A 24,296-nucleotide genomic window follows, 5' to 3' on the forward strand; every position below is an offset into this window, starting at 1 on the left:
GTCAGTTCCCGGCTTCTGGGAGCTGGTGAGCCTTTTGCCAGGGGAAATTGACTTGTTGCCTTTGTTTGACTTGCTCTAGAGGAAGGTCTTGACAAAGATCCCTATTCTTCTTGTTCTGGTAAGAGGTCTGATGAAGCATCAAGTAAAACTGTCAAGTCTGGAAAGGTACCACCATGTCCAGCAACTCATGAATCACCTTTGCAAATGACGTTCATGGTTCCCTGTCACTCACACAGGTTGAACTTATGACAAGCCAAGTGACTTCTTGATTATTGCAATGTGGCATTGAGCTGAAAGAAAGGTATTTTATAGTAAGTAGACAGATCCTATTTTGTTGAAAACCAGTAATACTTCCGAAAAGTATCTGAAATTCCACATTTAGAATTATTTTACTGCTATGGGCATTTTCAAATTAGATGCTTACTAATTTAGAAAAGTTTAGATAGTCAGGCACATAAACTGCAGGTAAACTCATAAATGCAAATAATATTTTTACTAGTGAGACACATTAGAAGCATCTGTTTTGGGAAGCTCTCATTGGGCCACACAGTGGAATCCGATCCTTCACGTGGCTCCAGGGAACTCACCTCTGGAAGTGTGGATGTCATGCTCACCTGCCCTCACAGTGGGCCTTGTAGCAACTGGAACCAATTACAGAGCCACTACCGAGGCCACAGGCATCGCACTGCAAGCCAGGAGAAGTTCGGGACACCGCTTGCACGTGTCTTTATTAATAGTTACAAAGTGGATTCTGAGATGTGCACACCCAGATCATGGGCTTGTGACTGAAGAGAATGAATGAATGAATGAATGAATGGTTATGACATGAGAAAGTGACTGAAGTTGAATGGGTTTTCTGTTATCTCATGTTTCCATATTGTTGTTGAACAAAAAATCTGAGCATGATTTGGGTTAGATTGTTTGGATTTTCATGAAAGTGTTACTTTGTTATGGGAAAGCAGGGAATCCTTAAAGACTGTATTGGCAGTGAACATTTTAAAAGACTTCGCTTGCATTATTTAGTGTATTTTAGAAATGTGTTTAAGAGATTAATGATTCCATCTTTGAGACTTCTCCCTTTTTGGTTTTTCACCCCCCACCCTCAACCTTGTGCTTCCATTCTGAGTTACAAATGTTTTGAGGGTTCCTAAACGCAGTACATATCTCACAAGTTTCACTTATAAAAATAACAGCCCTCCACTGCAGTTATTCCTGGTGCCTTCATCCAGCAGACTCCATTCTGCCCAGGTCTTGCACATCTTGGCTAGGTGACTTGAAGAACCGTGTTTCCATTCGTTGGTGGAAAGACCAACAAACAAGGCCATCACTCAAACATTGGCTTGGAAAAGTCCCCTTGGAACTGGAGATACATCTTTCTCCCAAGAGTCCCTGGCAACTCTAGCTTGCTACGTGCTCTGCTTCCTCCTCCCTCCAAAGACTCCTTTAACCCACATGCAAACCTGCCCATTGGGAGATTCCAGGTTGCCCTGGGTCCCATATGCCCCATAACACATCCTTGTCAACTTCTACACTTTAAAACCTTGAACGGGAGAAAAGATGAGTTAAATAAATTACTTCAGAACACCAGGATTCCCCATCAAGTCATGCTGAGCTGCAAAATGGAGGCCTCTTTAAATGCCCTTAAATTGCCCAAATGTGGTAGGCAGGTCCCGCCAAAGTGATTTTTTTTTCCTGTTAGGCTTTCCCATCTTTCCTTTTTAGGCCTGACTTGTATGTTATATCCAGGCTCATAATTAGGTAACTTATCTGCCTAGTGCCTTTATTCGTTCGTTCGTTCATTTGTTTGTTCGTTTGTTGAAACACAGTGTATAACCCGGGCTTGCTAGGAAGCTGTCAAGTCCATTAGGCTAACTTGGAACCCACAGAAGTTCCCCCTGCCTCTGTCACCTTAATGCTTAGACTAAAGGTGTGGGCCACCCAAACTAGTTTTGATGCCAACTCTTTTTTTTTTTAATATGCATTTATATAGTCATATGTGGTAAGATCAGCCAGGCCTGATCCATAGCAGAGCCAGTGTTGTAAGTGATGACGAGCCAAGGTTGATTCTTGATTATGTGAAGAGGGGAGAGTGCATCTTGCCAAAGTTGAGGCATATTCCCCAACCCTGCAGACTCTGTGGCAGGCAGTTAATGAGCTTGAACTGAGGGTTCTTTTGTGTGTATGTGCTTGAGTGTGCACTTGTATGTGGGAGAAAGAGTGAAAGCGATATCCATGCATAGAATTCTAAACCAGCACTGTGGTTGTTAGCTGGGGGCAAGAGATATGGCAGCTCCCAAGCCTTCTGTTAACAGGCAGCTTCCTCGGAGACGAGTCTCACATGGCTCCGTCTTGCCAGAGTGACGGTCCCTCCAAACTTACATCTTAGGAGTCCTTATGTGATGTGTGCTTTGTGCGTTTGAATTACTTTGGAAATTGGAGCCCTGCAATGTACCACTCAGGAAAATAAATGGTCATATTAACTCCTAGCAAATGCCACCTCTTCGGTTTGAATTGGTTCAGAAAGCATTTTCTTCCTGGTTTGGACGCACCACATTGTTTGGGCTCCTCTCATCACTGACCAGCTGGCTTGTTGGTGAATAGCGCTGTGGGCCCCTCGCCATGTCTCATGTGAGGTCTTGGCTGGGTGGCAAACAGGCAGCCTGTAGCCAGTGTCAGCAATTCAGGAGGAATTGGCACAGCAGTGTCCCCATTAATTTCTGTTTGTCACATGCTGTCATGCAAGTTACACCAGAGAGGAAATGACCGTTAAAAAAAAAAAAAGGTACCCTTGTGGTACTGGGTCCCCTCCAGACGTCCCCGAGGTTAAACAAGTGGATACAATTAGTTCTACACAGACAGCTGCAGGGAAGGGAAAGCCTAGACCAGGCCCCACTGCAGTGTGTCTGTCCTGTTAGCATGGGGTGTCAGCTGTCAACATCTGCCATATTTTAACCCTTCAAAGGAACCAGTAAATTAAGGCGAGCTATTATCCCACGCTCTGTTGATCATTATCGATCATAATGCCTTGGAAAATTACCACAGCACTGCCCCCTTAGCAGCAGGTTTTGTCTTTGGGGGTGGTTTTTATGTTTTTGCTGGGAGCAGAGAAAAGCGGTGAGGCACAGGGTGAGGGAAACAGGCTCTTTAATCGTTGGTAATTTACTGCCACACGGAAAGAGGAATGAGCAGCAAACTCTTCTGCAGTTCCAGCTGGCATTGTTAAAACTGGTGGGCTCCAGGTAGCTTCCATGTCCACAGAGATCTGTCTAGCTGTCAGTCCATCTTCACCAGGACCTACGGAAGCTCTTACAAAGTACAGAAGAGGGCTGTGGGAAAGGAGAACCAGTTTCTGAAGAGAAAAGCCGTTGGCAATGAGAGATGAAACCCTCTATAGGATCTCCTGTAAACTGCTACTGTGTTTTCTAAAGATTGAAATGCTTAAGCTGCTGTGACCTAGGCCTGACCAACCTCTCCGTAAGCATTTAACTGTGCTTGGAGAGAATCAGTCCGGAAGTCTGATTCCTGGCACAGAGGGACACATGAATGAGGTGTGTGAGACTGTTGAAACATATTCGTTCAATCTAACCATTAAAACTGTCAGAAGGTAAGAAGGGTTTTCTGCCAGATTTTAACCCCATGAAGAGATGGCTTCATAACTGTGAATTTAGAACTTATCCTTCAGAAAAGATACCATTTGCTTGGGAGCATGCAAATGGCAGGAGATCTTTTAATAAGGAAGGAAAAGAAAGAAAGAAAGAAAGAAAGAAAGAAAGAAAGAAAGAAAGAAAGAAAGAAAGAAAGAAAGAAAGAAATGAGAGAGAGAGAGAAAGAAGAGAAAAGAAAGAAAGAAGAGAAGAGGAGAAAAGAAAAAACCAATAGGATGTTTATTTGAATGATAGCCTTACAAGGTGAAACACTGGAGGGGGTAATCATATTTGATATTCATTGTGTTTTTAATGTTTATTGCAGATGACTTGACACCATAATTTACAATAATTTTAAGGGGAAAGTAAAATGGCTAAATGTGGCTTGCCATGCAAGCCAATGGCCTGATCATAACTACTGTTTAAAAATCAACAACAACAAAAAGATTTCTAATCTCGCCACTCCAACCCCAAGATGGGATGGGCGTGGGAGGTAAGGACAAGAGAATTCCCCTGGAAGGCTGGCCAACCTGGGGTGTAAGGTCAGCAGAAATGAAACATCCTGTGTCTATGAAGTTGAGGGAGAAAGTGGTCTCCCCAGAGCTGTCCTCTGGCCTCCACACACACCTCCATGGCATGCTAGCACAGCATAGGCCTGTGCACACACACCAGAAACAACCTCATTTAATTCTATATAAAAGAACTGCTATGATCACCAACCAATGACAGCTCAGGGTGCCGTCAGAGATGCATGTCAAGGTTGGTCTCATCCTGTGGCCTCATCTAGTCTGAGACCCTCATCTTACAGGTTAGAAAACAGTAACCTGGGAGGGAAGGGACTCAAGGCCATATGCACATCTTCACCGCTGAGTCGGTAGACCCCAGTGATGGCCAATCCAAGCAGCAACAGACTGACAGCAGACAGTAGGGAGGACCCACAGACCTGGAGAACACAGCCTTCCTCAATCAGTCAGCAGCGGCTTCTCCTGGGATGTCAAAATGTGTGTTTGCAGTAGACATTCTACTTGCTTCTGTGGAATAAGAGTCGCTGGTTTGAGAAACCGATCATCCTGTCCAATTTTATCTTAACACATAACTTTGACATTAAATATTAGGCTTAATATTAACATCAGTGTATGGATTTGGAGAGCCTTGGTGTGTATTTAAAGTCCTTTATACATTAGACCACAAAGGAAAAATCATTGAATGTACGTATATGTGCACCTACATAGATATATGCTCCGTCCATAATTAAGGTTCTCCTTATCCTGTACATGCATAGACTACATGCCATTTTTCTATTACTTGTGTCGTTAAGCTCTGATTATAGGAGGATAAGCAATAATTGGCTCTGAAGTCTCTGAGCTTAGGTGCATATTAAAGCTTGATACTTGATACAATAATAACAAAAGTCACAATCCGATTTTCAGAAGTGAATTCATATACCATCCAAGGGATTCTTATTTCAGTGAAATTTGAAAACCGGTGGAAAATTGTAATACTTCCTTGCTGTTTAAATGGGATGGTTTTCTCAGAATTCTTGCTTAGTCCTGATGTTAAGATCTGTCCAAAACTCTCTAGCTGCAGAGGAAACTCTTACCTGCAGCACGTGGACTGTAGAGGACCCGGATGTTTGGAACCGGCCACAGGAGAGACAGTACTCACTGAGGAGCAAGGATGAGCCAATTAGACAAGGCTTCCTGGCATGGACTTCATGGAAGGCCCCCAAATCATTACTAACAACTATGGTATTCAGAATAATAACATCAATCACGGTGAACTGCTCCGGTCATCATGTGTCCATACGCAACTCCATAAAAATTCTCCTGGTTTTGGCATTAATTAATGGTGACTGCATTTCACAGAATGGTGTATTTCATTGAAAACACTTGTGTTCAAACATGTCGGCTCAGGACTCCGTTCTAGCATTCATTAAGTTTATAATTGCTGAGTTCTCATGGGAAACGGTGGTTTCTTGTTTTAAGTCCCGAAGTTTCGACGGGATTTGATGCAGCGTCTCATTTCGCTTCAAGTTCTAATGACTCACTGCATTCTTTCCCCCAGAACTTACCCTCTGTTTACCCTCAGAGTGTGCTCTCCTGTAGACACAAGCCTCGGGAATCAATAAGCATGACTGGATTTATGAACAGCAGAACGCTCCGGCCTCTCTAATGCCACCGGAAGACACTGTCTTGTCTGCAAGTTGGAAGTAAAATTAATGTTTCTTGTACGTTTATATCTGGATTTGGCTTTTTTTACGTTCTGAGGGAATCTGCTCACTCGCGCAGGCGCGGCTGTTCTTCTGCAGTTGGGGTGTAGTACGATGTTAACTTCACGGATGGAGGCATCTCATATTAATCACTAACTAATGACTCGCCCAAGTTCACACAAGTTAAGAGCCAGGAGGTAAACTTGACTCTTGCCCAATCTATTAGACCGTTTTCATCTCAGCCCCGATAGTAGAATTAAATATAATTTATATTTTTGTCAATGCTCTTTAATGAGTAAGCCCCATTTACATAAATGTTTTACCATTTCCATACCCTCTGGGCCATTAGAGTAATTTTATTTTTATTATTGTAATTATGTTGTCTCTAAGTGAGAAATGAAACGAAGAGAGAGATGCTGTAAATTTTATTGTTTTAAATACCTATGCATCGGTGACAGGATTCTGCAACAAAGGCTGTTTCTTAGCTGATGGCTGGCTGTTCCTTTATACAGTCTCTTAGTATCTCTGAAGTTCTAGCTCGAGTTAGGGCAAGCATTTTCTTACTTTCGCAGATGTGCGGAACAACTGCTTAGGAATACACACGACACTTTACTTGATGTTTTTCAGAAAAGGCTTCTTGTTCTAGGAGATATCACTCATTCCCTGTGAGACCTGTGCCACAGATGCAGAGGAGGCCAAAGGATCCAAGTACCTGTGGCCTCATGAGGATGAGAAACACACACACACACACACACACACGGTTTTCTTTCTCATTTTTATTTATTCATTTACATTCCACACTCTGCCTGCCCCCCTTCTCAGAGGCCCTCCATCCATCCCCTCTCCTCTGAGAGGGTGGGGCCTCCCTGGATATCCTCCCACCCTGGTCTATCAAGTCTCTGCCAGATTAGGCGCATCCTCTCCCACTGAGGCCAGACAAGGCAGTCCTGTTGGGTAATAGATTCCACAGTCAGGCTTCAGCTCTACAGCTTTAGGGGAGCCTCCACTCCAGTTGTTGGGGAATCCACATGGAGACTGAGCTGCACATCTGCTCTGTATGTGCTAGGGGCCTTATTCTAGCTCGTGTGTGTTCTTCAGTTGGTGGCTTAGTCTCTAAGAGCTTCCAGAGGTTTTGATCCTCCTGTGGGGTCAGGGCCTTCAATCCTTCCCCCCAGCTCCTCCCTAAGAGTCGCCGACTCCAATGTTTGGCTGCCTCACACACATATTTCTAAAACAAAAACAAGTTCTCACCATGTAGCCCAGGCCAGCTACCCTCTGCCTTTCAAGCTCCCATGAGCTGAGACTCCAGGTCTGTGGTACCAGGCCTGGTTCCTTGCTCCTGAGAGAGCCTGCATGCAGTTGTCCTCACTTGACCGTCTGTGCTATTCCTCGAACACAGCACAGTCCCGGCTCGAGCTGGACATGTGGTCAAGGTTTATCTGTCGAGACTAAAACATCAGAAAGCAAAACCAAACTGAGGCAGTCATTGTCAGCCTCCCTGGAAGCCGTTTCCTAAGGTGTGAAAGCATACTCTAAACACAAATCAGTAAAATTATAAAATGTCCATACCAGGGGACAAGTATATACTTGGGATTTGTATATTTCTGCCACCTCACATAGCATTTATGAAAGCCAATCAATCCTGAGACCGTCGGTAAGCTCCTAGAAGTCCTATGGTTTTCCATAATATTAGTTCTAAAATCATCATCGGTTCTAGACATCAGACATCCTGCAAACCATAAAAGGCAGTTTTGTTTCTGTTTCTGTAGGGTGGTTTTCAACAGTAAAGATCTGTACTTAGTGTGGTTTGTTACTGGCTTGAAGGAACTGCTATACTTACTTGCACATTCCTCTAAAAGCAGTGTTAATTTTGCCCTTACTTTTGGTAACCTAGATCAGAATTAATCACTTTGTCAGTGTGGGGGGCATGGCAGGATGAGTGCCTACACGTTCTGGTGCTTCATTTTGTTTTTAATTTATATGAGTATACTGTAGCTGTCTTCAGGCACAGCAGAAGAGGGCATCAGGTCCCATTACAAATGGTTGTGAGCCACCATGTGGTTGCTGGGAATTGAACTCAGGACCTCTGGAAGAGCAGTCAGTGCTTTTAACTGCTGAGACATATCTCCAGCCCCTGGAGCTTCATTCTTAACATTGTATTCTGTTCCCCGAGAGCCTTATTCTCTGAGTTGCTTTTTGCCTGTGAGGAGTTGTACTCTGTCCCTTCTAGTACTGTATTTATCAACGTGTGTATTCCATATAAATATTTCCCTGGCTGTTTCCAGCCAATCATTTGTGTATTTTTAGATATTACATATTTAAAGATATACATCAAATCAGCATTCGGTTTTTATTAAAATCCATAAATGTTTGCTAAAATTTTTCTCATGTGGCACACCACTCCAGCACGGTACTAGAGAGTTTGTTGGTAAGGGAAGCCCACTGTCTTCATATAAATAACAGAAATGAGTCTAGAATAACGTCAGCAAGCAAAGCTACTCATTAAAACAGAAAAGATACCATGCCAAGCGTTGCAAAGAAGTGGACCTTCCAGCCGGGCGGTGGTGGTGCACGCCTTTAATCCCAGCACTTGGGAGGCAGAGGCAGGCAGATTTCTGAGTTCGAGGTCAGCCTGGTCTACAGAGTGAGTTCCAGGACAGCCAGGGCTATACATAGAAACCCTGTCTCGAAAAACAAAACAAAACAAAACAAAAAAAAAAAAAAAAAAAAAAGAAGTGGGACCTTCCCTGTGAAGCACATGACAAAATCCCAAAGGGGCTAAAAGGAGGTGGCCCTGTGGGAATGAGAATCTCACTTGCAGACCTACAGGATTTCATGGTTGGCTTTAGACACTGGCTTCTATTTTACTTTCTCCGTTGGTGTTTAGTTACAACATCACCTTGCAACTTTTGTCTTGGGAGACCTGAATTCCGTAGGTCTGTGAGAGGAACAGCTGGTGGGATTGTCATACCTTCACTACAGCTCTCAGTAGGTGTTCAGGAAGCAACTTGTCAACCAGATTATAGTAAACCGTAATGCCGTTTGATACTCCCATAATCCGAAGACCCAGAAGGCAACGTCTGCATATTTCATTTATCTATTTGATGTGGTGAAAGTCCCTGGCAACCTGACACCTGGTTACTCGCCTGAGCAAGTCGCTTAAGCTCCCTGCGATTCAGTTTCTTTATCTGTAGAACAAAGGTGTGCAAGTCAGAGGCACCGTTTCGTGCATAGCCCACTGTCCTAGTGACAGAAGGCAACATGTATATTGTAGTTATTCTCAGTGTTTCAGATGTGAAGACCTTGAGAGTCACAATGCTAACCCAGCAATCTCTCTCATGAGGCCTCTAAAGTGAGATCATGTAGATTTTCCAAATAGGCCTTTATGGCTCGCCAGTGTTACTTCATCTGTTTGGTGTCCGTCCGTAAAACCTGTTTTCCTCCTGGTTTGGCTCTTTGTTCTATCACTTTCTCGCTGATGATATATGAGTTGTCTTAAGTTGCTATTAAAAGTCTTTAGACCCTCTGAAAGGTCAAGCCTATAAAATTTTATTATAAAGTGTCTAAATATAGAACACACAATATGCCATCGTAAGTTAAGGGAGTTCATGTTAAGAATTTTCCATTGCACACTGGAACACTTCAAAAGCAAAAGCCTGGGGAATGACATCGTCAACTTAACATCTGTGCACTTTCCCTCAAGTTTTAGCCATTGTGTTTTCTAGGTGGCACCAGACCAAACTGAAATGCTAACTTTAAAGTACGCTAACATGTGATGTTTTTAAAATGCAGCAGCTCGTGTTAACATGTTTTAAGGGGAGCCATGTAAAATCTGTTCTAGATTCCCACCTTGTTTGTTCTGTAAGTCCTTCTGCCTTTGTGGACCCCCAGCTTATGTTGCACAGTAAACCCACCTTATATGGAGATAGTATGAAATTGAGAGAGAGAAAAGAGAGCACACAGAGAGACGGGTACCACAGAAGCCAGGCCGCACAGACACCATGTGAGCGCTGTTAAGTATCGAGTGCTGCAGGAACAGAGTCTGGGGAACAGCACCAACTGTGTGAAGGAAGCAGCAGTGTTAAAGGACTTGGAAGATAGTAATTTCAGACATGACTGACACATGCCAGTTCTGGCTAGGACATGGAACCATGGTTGGGTTTTGCTTGTGTTCTCTTAGGGGAAGATAGCACTAGCCTGGGCACATCCTCGAAGATACGTGATTGTGGAGGCGCTTAGAGGTGATGGCAGGCACTGGAGTTGTCAGAGTAGAATTTTAAGCCGATTAATCAGGGAGCGATGAGCTCACTTAAGACATTACAATAGATTTACCAGAGAGACTGGTCCATTTGATAGGGAATTGGAGAAGGGAGTTAGTATGAATGTGTCTTTGTTAAACAGATGGAGAAGATGAGAATTATAAAGAAGGACTTGATGGGACCTGGTTGGTTATTCTTTGTCTAGAGGAAAAGATAAAGTAGGTAATTAGAGATAAGAATTGCTTGTTTAAGGAAGAGAGTGGTGATTTGGTCTTGTGGAATTAAGCCTAAAACGGGAAATTATGTATGAAGGTACTTTCTGGCTAAGCTGTGAGAACCTTTTGGGGAATTGGAATCTCAGAAAGAACCCCACATCCTGGAAAAGGGAAATGTTATGTTTTTACAAGATAGGCCATGGATAGACCTATAAAATAACCTAGTAAAATTGGTCTTGGGTTATAAAGAGGTTATAACTATGGAAACATAATAAATTGGGCTGGGAGAGGTTACAACTCAGTAGCAGAGCACGTGCTTAGCTCGCATGAGACCCTGGTTCAGTCCCCAGTATTACATTACACAAACAAAACCATATTTTTTTTCCCCAAACTTACTACAGTCAAAGAAATGAAAAGTAAGACTGTAACGAAATGTCTCCCATCAAGCTGCCCCCCCCCCCAAAAGAAGGTTCAAAATGGGAGGAAGGATTGTATGAGCCAGAGGAGTCGAGGACACTATGAGGTCATGACCCACAGCATCCACTCAGCGAGGTTCATAGGGGCTCGCAGAGACTGAAGCAACAAACTTGGACCTCGTACGACTCCGAGCTAGGCTCTCTGCGTATATCTTATCGTTGTGTATGTTGTTTTTGTGGGGCTCCTAAAAGTGGGAATAGGGAGGGGTGTCTCTGACTCTTTTGCTGGCTCTTGGGACCCTTTTTCTCCTACTGGGTCACCTTATCCACCCTGATAAGAGAGTTTGTGCCTAGTCTTACTGTAACTTGTTATGCCATGTTCATTGATATCCCTGGGAGGCCTGCTCATTTCCGAAAAGAAATAGATCTGGGGGGAGAAGGGAGGTGGGAGTCTGGAATGGGGGAGGGGAAACAGCGGTTGGGATGTAATATATGAGAGATGATTTCAACCGTTCAGCAATTCAAACTGTTAAGTGCCTGTGTGTGAGCGCATGTGTTTAGAAAGATAGAAGAAATACTACATTTCTCTCAGGTACAGCATAAAGGTACAAACTAAAGACAAGCTATATTCAAGTATAAACTATTTAAGAAATGCCATGGAGCATTTTACAAGCCTGGTGGGTTCTTCTAAGCAGATGGGCACAGCATGTCTGAGATGACCCCAAACCCTGAACCCCCCCCCCCAAAAAAAAAAAAACTTGTCTGCTTTTGAAAGGCTAAAGATACCAAACGGTGAAGAAGCATTAGGAAACATTGTGCGAGCAAGATCCAGCAGCCAGGAATGCAGCAGGGCTGGGAAGTGGTCAACAGAAGATACAATGTTGCCGCTTGCCTGGACTTGGCTGAGGTCTCGAAAAGAAAAGAAAGAAGAGAGTTTAGGGGGCTGGAAAGATGGTTCAGTGGATGAGAGAGCTCTGGCTTCGCATGCAAAGGACATGGGTTTGGGTTCTGACACTCACATTGCAGCTCACAACCTCAGTTCTAGACGATCCACCACTTTCTTCTCGCCTCTGCAGGCAGAAGGCATACACGAGGCGCACATGTATACTTGCAAACAAACGCTCAAATCCATTAAACAATACTTTTTCAAAAGAAAAAGATAGAGAGAGAGAGAGAGAGAGAGAGAGAGAGAGAGAGAGAGAGATTCTAAAAAACAACCAGACACATTTTTTTAGCATTGTTTATGCCAGGCAGGGTGACACAAACCAGTGATCCTAACACATGGAAAGCAGATATAGGCGTTGAAGGCCAGCGTGTTCTACATGACACTCTTTTTAAATAAAATAAACCAAACAGATTGTTTTATTGTCCTTCAGAATCATCTGTGCCTTTGACATTGTATCTGGATAACCCAGCAGACTCACATAACCTTTCTGTACACCTGCTCACCTTTTTCCTCATTAAGCTAAAATTAAGATTTTAATGTGTCAAAGTAAGGCTTTCTTTTGTCACTCTTTAATTTAAATGTTACGGTTAACACATGGTTCCATGGCTTCCTCTTGTATTGTGAGGATACCTTGTTTCCATTGTTGTAATAAAATACCTGAGAGATTGGAGTATAAATAGAACAGACATAATTTGATGTTCCTGTCCATGAATCTATTGACTGTGGCTAGGGCATGTAAGGAGACAGCAGAGTGTGCTGGTGCCAGCTGTCTGCATCTGGTAACATACAAGAAAGAAGGGAAGGGCAGTACTAGAGAGGCGGCTCAGTGGTTGAGAGCAATGACTGCTCTTGCAGAGGGCCGTTTTGTTCCCAACCATTTATCACCTCAGTTTCAGGAGATCCAATGCCATGTTCTGCCTCTTTGGACTCCCTACTTGCACACTGTGCACATAACCTCACACAGGCATACATACATCAATCAAAATGAGTAAATCTTAAAGGAGAAGTAGAATCTCTCAAGCATTTTGAGGGCATGCCCCCAGTGACCTAAACCGTCATAGGCCCCACCTCTTAAAGTCTCTAGTTTCTCCCCATAGTGTCAAACTGAAGGCCAAGTCTCTAACACACTGGCTGTTAGGATACATCAGAGTGAAATTAATGGATATAGAATAACATTCTATATCCATTAATTATAATTATATTTATATCCATTGGTGACTATTTGGGGGTATTTTCCTAGGTTTTTGATTGTTTGGAGTTAAACAAAATAGCACCAAGCCTTTTTGTTTTGACCTGTTATAAACTTGAGCTGTTGGGTCTGTAGGGTGAGTTTCCAGAAATAGAATTACTGAATCATAGCGTATTTTTAGAACTGCGTTCATTCCCATGCATATGTATTAATGGGTGGACAGATTGATTGATACTTTTTTTCCTAGCATTGGAGTCACAAGGCCAGGTGCACGTGAGGCACACGTTCAGGGGGCACCCGGCTTCTAGAGGAGATGACTCTTCAGAGTTAGGCTTCTTCCCTGACCTCCTGGGTCAGCTTTCCCCTCTACTCCTCAGCTCCAGGCTCAATGCCATTGTTCTCCAGTACAGGTTTTTGTCCTCATAGCTAACATACTCATGACATAAACTTAGAGTGAGTGAGTGTGAATTTACCCTAGGAGGGTCTGAGAAATAACAGCATATGCAGAGTACGTGTGTTCCCCCACACACACACACACCCTACTGTCTCCTTTTTAGTCAAGGAAGGAAATACTGTAGTAACAGGACAGCCACACAAGCTCTGGAACAGTTATGTATGCTTAGAGTGCTGTCTGTTTGTAGGGTGTGGGAGGGAGGGGCTGCAGCTGTGGATGTGGAGAGACTTGTCCCCAAGACTTGCTTAAGTAAGTCCTCAAACATAAGGTAGGTGGAGCCAGGCAGGGCACATGGATTGGAAGATACTTACATGTTGGGGGAATACGGTGGTGTGGAGAGCATTCCAGGAAAGAGAGAACAGTCCCACAAAAGGAACAAAGACCATGGTATCCTCTGTGGTTAGTAAGAGTCAGGAGAACAGCCAGAGAAAAACAGGGCTCATGAGAGGCCAGACAATGAAGCACTTGAGGTAGCAGTCTGTTTAAGAGTGAGCTGCTTCATCCCTAGCTGAAGAGCTGCTGCTATCCAGTAGGTGCTGGGAGAGGAGAGTCGGTCGGTCTTCTTTAAGAGTGTAGCCCCTGGTAGGTCAACCACAGTCTGGTGGAAGGCCATACGTCCAAGAATATTTGGGCAGCACAAATTGGGCTTGAGGGACTTCAAAAAATAGAGGATACAAGGTTAGGTATGTTGGGAAGAGTTGGGAATGGGGTGAGTATATATGATCAAGATACATTGTATAAAATTATCATTGTATAAAAGAATAAAAGCGTATTAAAGTTTAAAAAGCTAAAATTTAAAAGTTAGATGAGCAGTAAAGGATTTCTGTATAACTTAGAAATATCACTCAACGTTACAGAACACAGAGAAAAGATGATTAAATTAAATGTAGGAGTTAGGTATGTTGGAACACTGTTGTCATGTTGCAGACAAAGCTACCGGCGGCTTGGTTAGCATTGTATAGAAGAATGAAAAGGTAAATCGCCTTTATTGAAAAGTAATTTAGAAACTCTCGTGACCAGGACCCGCTTGGATGATTTTTCTGAATTCATCACTGAGTAAATTTTGGGTCATCGTACTGAAATAGACACTGGAGAGCAAGTTTTGAAAGGGACTTCTACAAAATATTTCATTTTGGTTCAGATTGGGTTTGCTGTTGCTATGGAATGTTCTAGAAAATATATCAGGAAACACTGAGATGTGAACATTTAGGGATGGTCCTAACAGCTCTTAGGACTTGAGATGTCTCCAACCACGACGAGTATAAAAGTTGAAGCCATGAGTTAGGTAAGATGGCAGAGGCAGAGCTCACTCACATTCAAGCATGTGTATGTGTGTTGTTTATAAGAAAACCCAGGGTCTCCTATGTCACAGAAAAAAACCTCTGCCTTTGAGTTATGTCCCTGGTGCTTGTTTGGCTGAGCTTGGGTCTCACTTATATAGCTCAGGCTGGCCTTGAAAATTTGCAGTCCTCCTATACTGGCCTCCCAAGTGCTGGTGTAATGGACATGAATGAACCACTATACCTAGATCCTAAGATACTCTGGAGAAGTGCAGTTGCCAATAAAAGTAGACAGAGAATACAGCAGATGTGGAATGTGGCAGCCATGGTAGACGATAGAAAAGGAAATTTACCATAGACACAGCAAAGGCAGTACCCAAAGCCCAGGTGAAGCTAACAGGTTTCCTGTGGGGCTTTTGTCTCTGTTGACATTGTAGGAATAAGGAGGGCAGGTGGTTCATGACTCCCTAGGAAGAACAGTTTGTGGTACGCAGAAAACCAGATGCACAAACTGGAAAGCTGGGAGCTTTCGGTGAACAGGAGAGAGGCGTGTTAAGGAAAACAACCATTCAAGGGGTTCGGCACCTCGTTTTAGGGCGCTGCATTTGCAAACATCTGCAGGTAGCTGTGCCTGTACTCCTAAGACTCTTTTGCATGGACTCTGCCTGTCCTGAAGCCAGTTGTCACGTTAATCTGATCCCTGTCATGCCACTGCCTCAGATTATCTGTAGTGGTCTCAGCGCTGGCTCCTTTTGGCTCCCAAATCCCCTCTGCTCATGGCCTCCCTGATTTCCCTGACTCCGTGTGACCACCTGCAGCCTCTTCCTGTAGACTCAAGGGGCTTCTAATGAAGAGTGTAGGGTTCTCCCCTCTCCTAAGAGGCTTCAGGCCCACAGTAACACGGACGGAAAGCTATTGAAGGACTGGAATCCCTATAAACAGCTGGGCAGGCAGCTCTGCCCCAAAACAGATAGTGTGTGCAGATGTGTTTATGGAAGGAAGGAGTTTGCTCCTTGTGCCATTCTGAGCCTCTCACCGCTGTGCAAGGGCTTTTCTTTTTCAAGTGAAGAGGTACATTGTGGTGAGCAGTCTTTTATAACTGATAATAAAATCCCTTGTAAAGACCATTTTTGACCAAATGAAGCTAAGTGTTCTTTTTAGAATCCACTTCCATTCCCCCCACCCCCACCCCTGCCTCTCTGCAGTGGAATGCACACAGGTCAATAATGGATTCTAGTTCTGATTTGTCAAGCCGAGAAAGCAACCAGAGTTAATTATGTAAGAAAGCTTACCAACCCCCTCCTCTATGGAATGTGTATGTGACCACTAAGTAAAATTTTAAATTACGTTCTTGAGTTATATAGGTATTGACATGCAAGAGCAAAGACAATTAGAAGTAACCTTCAACCATAGAAGGGCCCCAAAGGAAAGTTTCTCTAAGAGTAGGTTAGAAAAAAAATTACATGTACCTTAGAAAGCTGGATTATTTATGAAAAGAAGCAGATCCTCTGCTCACTGAATAGTAACATAAATTTTGAAGATGCTTCCAGACCTAAGGCTAGCAATCTGTGGAATTTCAAATTAAGTACAGGCCACATGACACTCAATTCAATTGAAATGCTGACTAATGATTCTGTCCTTTGGTGCTGGCACAGTTGTGTTTGTTGATCCTAATAACAAGTGTTTGGGAAGATGAGAGGTTAAAGTCTGCTGCTTGGCGAGAAGAAGGGTGACCACATGTTGCCAGATGCCCTTGCCAGTGGTGACTGTGGAGCCTTTGATTTACTAACACCACTTTTAAAATTTTTCTTAATTAATTATTTAATTTATATGAGTACACTGTAGCGGTCTTGAGACACACTCCACAAGAGGGCATCAGATCCCATTGGAGATGGTTGTGAGCTACCATGCGGTTGCTGGGAATTGAACTCAGGACCTCTGGAAGAGCAGTCAATTCTCTGAACCACTGAGCCATCTCTCCAGCCCAGTGACAACACTTTTGAGCCCGTTCCTCACACTGGGAGTTTTCTCATGACCGTTCTATGAGAAAGTGTTGGCCATTCTTTAAAATAAGGAAGCTGAGACAAGATGATGGTGGATGAGATGTGACCAGGTTCTCAAAAGACATCACAGTGTAGTTAACCCATGAAAGTCCCCACGATTGCTATTTCTCCTTACTCTATATTACTCTAGTTTGTGCCCTTAGTCAGTTAACAACTTCCTTTTTCACCTTCTGTTCATCTTATATGCCAAACTTTCAATAATCACTACCTGATCTTTTGTATTCCTTGCCCACTGTAAGATATGATACTTTAAAGACCCAGCCATAAAGCTCTCTGTAGTGTGGTGCCACTTGAGCAGTGTGTCCTCTCCAGGGTCCTGCCTAGTGAGGCTGCAGCTGGGCTCCTAACGCATGTTCTTTAAACCTCTCCCCGCCAGTGTTCTCTTCCACGGCAGACACTTCCCCACACCAGACAGACCCAGCTTGGCTCTGGAGCTCCTTCAGCCTCAGTGCCTATAAGAGTGTGTGTGCCCTCTGTGGTCCTTGTCACAAACCGGCTTGAAGTGTGTAGGTACAAACTCACGTCTTCTATCCTTGTTAGAGTCTCTTGGGCCTCAGTCTCTGGGTGCTTCTGTGTAACAGTGCCTAATGCAATGTCTTACACATTGTATGTGCTTCATAGTTCTCTTAAATAAATGGGTAGCTGGTTGTGGTGTGCAGTTTACAATATACTAAATACTTTCGTATATGATATTCTACTTAATGTATTATATATAACATATAAGTATACAGATAGTTTTGAACCTATTTAAATCTCCCTTTTTGATGTTGTTCGCTTTTTGTAGGCGTAGGAACAAAGACTCACAAAGATGCAAGTGACCTACCTTAGTTTGTATGACTACTAAGCACAAATTCATAACCCAGACTCTTAGCTCTGAATCCAGTTCATTTTCTTTACATGGTAGAGGCTGATGGGAGGCGGAAGGATCCTGTAACCAAGGAGGAGGGTGCTTCCCCAGACTGATTGCTCACCCACACAGGCCTGTCCACCCATGGATCGGTTCCCTGTGAATGGAAATAGAATTGTCCTGGTAGCCTCCCTCCCTGGCTGGCTGTCCACCACAGTGTCTGCACAGACGGCAGACGATTGTGCCCTCTATCCACGGATACTAAATTCTGTTATGCATTGCCTCATTTAGGAGGGAAGTGTGAAGTAACGGGGGGAGACTCTGAAAAGAAGGAATCGAGAAGGAGAACAGGGAAAGGCACAACTGTTGAAAAGTGAGAGGCTGCTATTTCATTTAGGATATGCGCAGAAATGGGGCAATAGTCCCAGCAGGCTGTCCAGTTTGTAAAGAAAGTTTCGCACAATGATGTGCATAAATCCAGGATCGTTTGTGTCACTGGCCAGCAACCCGAGTACTTCAGCTTCATACCTTCTTGTTTACACAGTGCTGGGGTTTATATCCTGCTCTGAAGAAGTTATAATTAACATCGCATGTTTGTAGTTTCATTTCCTCATGACTTTCTACAGCCGGTTAATAATAGCCATTGTGATGAGGTAACGATTTCTGCTTCCAGACCGTCCATTTATGTCATTGCATTGTCCCCTGAATACCAGTGCCATTTTAAGTTTTGCTGAAAGTGAGTTTCTTCTCATTTCAATGTAGTTGAGGCAGAGTCTTTGCGGTCTCAGCATTTTCACCGCCTCTAGGGAAAAAAATAATATGGACTCCTTAACTGCCATTTGGTGAATTAAAATTAGACACAAAATATAAATAAATAAATAAATAAAACCAGCCATGTAGGCCAGGCCTGTATCCATTTGACTGAAGCAGTAGAGAGCTGGCGCTTCTGAGGTCTTGGGCCTTTGTTTCTCTGTTTGGCACTGTGATGTGGCTTGCCACCTTGCTCGGCTGTGTCTTTTCCCTCATGCCCAGTGACAGGCACTAAGTAAAGAGGAAATGGGGCACAGCCTAACTGTTCTCGTCTTTGGAACAGAGCCCATGTGTGACTCTTGGGGCCTGTCTCCAAAGCTTTGGTTAATTGCCCACTTTAAATTCACCATTCATAGAACTGAATGTTTTAAAGAATCTACCTTAAGCCGGCTTCTCGCTTCCTGAGAGCATTGTGGATTTTGCAGGCAACGTTCTCTTGTGAACTGATATGAGAAGTCAGTCTTATCCATGCATGACCCTGAAGATTGTCGTGACCATTAGAAATTGGTCAGAGAACACAATAGGAGCAGGGGCCTGTTGAGCTTTGAGTTAAGTCAGAAGTGTAAACTTGATGTAGTTCCCAGAGTGTAGAAAGCAGTGGGCACAATCTCCCGAAGAGAGAGTGAACCCACCTGATTCCCTGAACAGGACCTTAAGATGGCTGTGCGTATTCTGTTTTGTCATATATTTAACAACAGCACCGTTTTGTGGAAGAACTGAGATTTTAAAGGTGCTAGGAATACCTCCAGCAATCCCATCTGAGAAATGCATCCAAAAGACTTGAAAGAGGAGGTTGCAAATAAAATTGCACATCTACGTTCCAAGCATCCTATCCCACAGAAGCCAAGACTCAGAGGCAGTCTGTGGGTGCATTGGTGGGAATTACTGTGTTTGAATACCATAGAGCCAGGAAAAAGATGAGCCTACACATAGCACATCGTAGACTTACTCTGAGTAAACGGGCCATTCCCAAATGATACATGGTGATTCCATACACGAGGTTTCTAGAGTACAATCAGAGGAAAGGTAGTTGCCAAGGGTGAGAGGAGAGGAAAGGAGGAGCTGTGGTGGAGTCTCCAGACTTTCAAGTTTTGCCAGATGAAGTAGTTATATAGATTGGCGCCCAAGTAATGTGAATGGTTTATTACTGAGCACAAAATTAAAATGGTCCAAGAAGGTAAGTCAGTGCTGTCCTATAGTGCAGTTAACAATGTGTGTATCAATATTAGTAATAAGGAAAAATTGATTCTGGGACCACTAGTCCTCACGGCGGCTCTGAGTCATCTGCCCTCCCTCTGACTTAACCATGGGCTGGCTCAGGTAGCCTCCACCACACCTGTACATCTTCTGTACCCATACCACCTGGTGTCATTCAATCTGCTGCCAACAGGCTGGCAGGACATACCCTGCTTTACATGTGACATTTTAAACTGCAGACACCAGACACTCTTTGGGAACAAGATTTTATGCATATATAGGGATTGGGGCTTTATTCGAGGGGCCAGTTTTTGCTGTGTAATCCACACTGGGCTTAAACTCCAGATCCTGAGTGTACCACAGCATCCAGCTCTGAAGAAACTGTGATAACGTCTTTGCAAAGAACATGGCGTGTGTATTATAAGGAGAAAAATAAATGGTACTGTCTACATTGTTATGGGTCTTATTTTTAATTTTTGAATGAATACACACGTACATTTTTAGGAATAAACTTTGAGAACATGAGCAAATAACTCAGTGATATATATATATTCTATTAGTCATTTTCTCTTTAAAGCTGCCATTTCTGAGACTTGTCAGATGGTCTACATTGGCTATTTCAGTATCGTTCAAAAATTAGCCTGCACCTCTGTAGATGGAACATAAGACCCTATCAAAGCTTTTAACCATTATAAGACTCAGGATTACTTTTAGCTGGCTTATTTTTTTTATTTAAAGCAATAAGCAGATTCAAGCTCTAGAGCTCCTGAAAACAACATTAGCAAGGCTTGGAGATTCCTGAAATTGAGGCTCAGGTCTGAAGTCTCTGACGGAGCAGCGGAGGGCTGACCTCCCTTGAAGCCACGGTCACCCAGAGCCAGGCTCTATCTGCCCTAGAGTCCTGTGGAAATATATTTCATGGCTTAGGAAGAGCGTGGCCCCCACGTGACTGCTCAGCACATGACTAACTAGATGGTCAGGCCGTTTGAACCAAAACAGATGGGTGTTAGGGGGAGCATCTGAAGGTGTGCTTCCCTTGAAGAGCCAAGTTGGGAGTACCCCTGGGTCCATGCATCTCTGGTCTCATTGCAGTGCCTCAGTTGGGCTACTGTGGGATATTTGGGACTTTTTAGGACAGATGAATTTATATTAAAATCTTGAGCTGTTTGACAGTGAATGTCTTAAATAACACCGTAAAGTGAGATAAAGCACGAAGATAATCCTTCGAATTCTTTATAAAAAACCACTTCTTGTGACTGAAGCCGCTCCTTGAATGATACTGGAGTTCCTTTGTTATTACTGTTCTGTAGAGTTGGAGCTGTGTCTCAATTTGGTGCCCATGTTTGGAATATCCTCCTGCCCTCCAGACAAGGTTTCTCTGTGTGGCCCTGACTGTGCTGGTACTCACTCTGTGGACCAGACAGACTGACCTCAAACTCAGAGATCTGCTTGCCTCTGCCTCCCGGCTGCTGGGATTAAAGGCATGTGCCACCACGCCCAGCTCTGAGTGGCACATCACTAGAACGACCATCACCAGGTATCATTAGCCTGGGCCGAGTGAGAGGTTATATGGCTCCACACTACTTAATCCCTGTTAGGTGTGATTTTAGCAAGTTACATAAGCCTTTAAGTCAGTGGTTCTCAGCCTTCCTAATGACACCCTTTTGCTGAGATAAATTTCTTGTGTTAAGGTTGTCTTTGTATTATTCAAATGTTGTTTGCTCTGCCGGCGGACAGCTAAACACTGTCTAGACTTTGGTATTGTTCATTATTAAGCATCACCTGTCTCAGTGTTTCGTGAACATTCTTCTCCATCACCTTCTAATTGGTTTAACAAAGGGCTCAGGGCCGATACTTGAAGCAAGAGAAGAAGGGCGGGGCGTCCAGGCAGAGGCGGGAACTCTGGGAAGGAATCGGGCACTGGAGATTCACCAGCTAGACACAGAGGAAGGAACAGGTGTCAGGACTGAAGGAGAGGTAACAGGCCACATGGCAGAACATAGATTAGAATAAACTAGCTGATTAAGTTATAGGGGCTAGCTGGGAACAAGCCTAACTATAAGACCTAAGCATTTATTTATAAGACTTATAAATAAATATAAGTCTGTCATTTTTTTAAGCCGGTGGGCCAAGGCAGTCTGGTGATACAGACTCATGTTATGGTGACCACTAGAATAATTTTCCTTCCTACCTCATAACCGAGTTTTTTCTACTGTTATAAGTTGTAATGTGTTTTCTATGATATATGGTCTTTCCATCCCCAAAGGGATTGCAGCCCACAGGTTGAGGGTTGAGAACCACTGCTTTAGACAAAGAACTTGACTTCTACTATAGGTGTCCAAAATGACACCAAATAAAGCTAAGTAATATACTTTTGACGAACCTCCGGAAAGAAGACTACACAGCCACTAAAAACTACATTGTATAAAAGTAGTAACTTACAACGTCTTCCCGATAGTTTTGTGCATGCATGTGTGCATCTGCATGTGTGTGTGTGTCTGTCTGTGTGTATCTGTGTATGTATGTCTGTGACAGTGTATCTCTGTGTGTGTGTGTGTGTGTGTGTGTGTGTGTGTGTGTAAAGTCTAGGGACAAATTTTTGAAGTCACTTTTCTCTCTCCACTGTGGATTCCAGAGGTTGAACTGAGGTCATCAGGCTTGTACAGCAAGGACTTCTACCCAGTGACCTTTTTTCCAATCCAATAAATTGTAATTTAACACAAAATAATATATACATATTAACTATCACTTAATACATACACATACATATATATGTAACATATATATGTAACATATATATATATTACATATATATGTAACATATATATATACATATATATGTAACTATATGTTACATATATATGTAACATATATATAACATAATATATGTAACATATATTATGTTATGTCGGAAAAAAAAAACAGAAAGAGCCACAAAGATTATTTGACAGTGACATTTTCTCTGTTCTCAGTAGTTGAATTGTAAGTAGGTTTTCTCTCTCTGCTGCATACAGTTCTTCTTTAAACTTAAGGTCGTATATACTTACTAATTTTATGTAACACACTATATGGAAACACAAAGGAAGTGCATACTTTTTACTCTATATTTCAGGCTTTTATAAGTTCACATGGGCTTTATTAATTAATAAGTTAGTCCAAGTTTTTAATTTTCATACTGTGGATTGTCTGCTTACATTGTTTGAACAGTGCAACATGAGCCAAGCAGAGTCTCACTCTGTGCTACTTTAAGAGGACGATGCTTAGTGGACAGGAAGTTAGGCTGATGAGCCAACATGACATGACTTGAAGTTAGTCATGCTTTTTAAAAATCCTGTGCTTACAAGCTGCGTGCATGTGCTCCCAATAAAAATGGATTTGCCTCAGCAAAAGACGGCTTGGTTTGGCATCCTGTGTTTCGTTTTCACACTCCTGTTGACTGATATTAGTCCCCAAGTATTGCAAGGCCATCCCTCACCAGAGCAAGCCCTCTTCAAGATACCCACATTTGGAAACTTGGGAGGCAGCCCTGTTAGCTCAGAATGCCCATTAGGGGACCTCAGAAACCATGTCCACTCTCCTCTATCAATGCATGTCCCCTCTCCGCACCTTGTGGACAACACAACTCAGTTCTGGCTGTGTGTTCCTTTAGTTTGTGAATCTGGATCTCGCAGGAAACAGGAGGCAAACAGCCATTCCCCTCCTAATAATCCCCATCTGCTAAATGTTTACTGTGTGCCTGAGAGTATCCTTACATGTTGCATTGTGTTGGTTGATTTGAAGCTCTTATTAGGAAAAGTGAACGCCGTTTTCTCCATGTGACAGGTGGGAAAGCTAAGGATTGGATTTTAAGAAGACAATTCTAAACTCTAGAAAAATGACCACTGTTGTTCTCAGTAAACTGATTCAGTGTTGGTCGTGATTTCTCTGCTGCCCTAATCAAATATTGAACAGAAGCAACTCAGTTGGAGAGAGGTTTAGAATAACCCGGCATAGTGAGGAAGGCAGAGGCGGGTCACAGCCATAGCAGCTAAAGTCTGAGACAGCCAAGAAGCAGAAAAGCCAAGTTAGGAGTGAGCCAGCTACACTCTCAAGACATTTCTCCTGGCCTAAGCCAGCTAAGGAGCCCTACTTCCCAAAGTCTCCACAGCTGGCAGATGTGGGCTGTCATTGGGGAACCTCATGTTCAAACACACGGACCTGTGAGGAATATTTCACATTTAAAATGTAGCAATCCATTCCTGGCCCTCATCGGCTTCTTCGCTTCCACTGTACCCATCAGCTTCTTCTTAGATCTTCTTTCCAACTTCTCTATCCCTGCTAGACATTGTTTCTTCTTCTTCTTTTTTTTTTTTTTTTTTTTTTCCTGTAACCTCGTGAGCATCCATTACCTTGTATCTCCGGCATTCTGCTTGTCTGGGAACAGCACCCTGCAGGTGATAAGTTCTGAGGCCAGCTTGAGAGGCCCTCTGTGAGTGTGGCTGTAGCGACGTCCAGGCAGCTGCATAGCAAACCAGGGGAAATGTTTCCCTGTGCAGCCCTTTGAAATAGGGGATCTGTATGGTGCAAAAAAATATTCTTTTTTTTCAGGCTATTGCTTTTAAATCTGGGATTCTCTTGTCAGATGCCAGATTTTGAAATGAGCTTATAGTTTTATACCCTGACCTCTTCTGTGAGTGGAATCACAGAGGCACCTTGCTTACTGTCTTCGTGGAAAGTGTGGCTTCTCTTTCTTAGCACTAATTAATCTGTTTTACAGCTATAGTTGCT

The 24,296-nt window shown here is 43.2% G+C and overlaps 1 protein-coding gene and 1 long non-coding RNA gene across 5 annotated transcripts in view; one reads left to right on the forward strand and one right to left on the reverse strand.

The window, feature by feature from the left end:
• Cdk6 (cyclin dependent kinase 6) overlaps positions 1–24,296 on the forward strand; it is a 186,924-nt gene that overhangs the window by 65,845 nt on the left and 96,783 nt on the right. The window lies entirely within an intron of this gene.
• On the reverse strand, positions 3,202–5,927 carry LOC143434430 (uncharacterized). 2 transcript variants are annotated; one of them, XR_013103895.1, is made up of 3 exons: positions 5,245–5,927; positions 4,588–4,675; positions 3,202–3,326 (listed from the first exon to the last, which is right to left on the reverse strand). It is a non-coding gene; the product is annotated as an uncharacterized LOC143434430 (long non-coding RNA). The 2 variants fall into 2 exon arrangements; XR_013103896.1 differs by lacking the exon at positions 3,202–3,326 and adding an exon at positions 3,597–3,724.

Source organism: Arvicanthis niloticus, chromosome 15 (genome assembly GCF_011762505.2).
Source record: "Arvicanthis niloticus isolate mArvNil1 chromosome 15, mArvNil1.pat.X, whole genome shotgun sequence".
Taxonomy (NCBI): Eukaryota; Metazoa; Chordata; class Mammalia; order Rodentia; family Muridae; genus Arvicanthis; species Arvicanthis niloticus.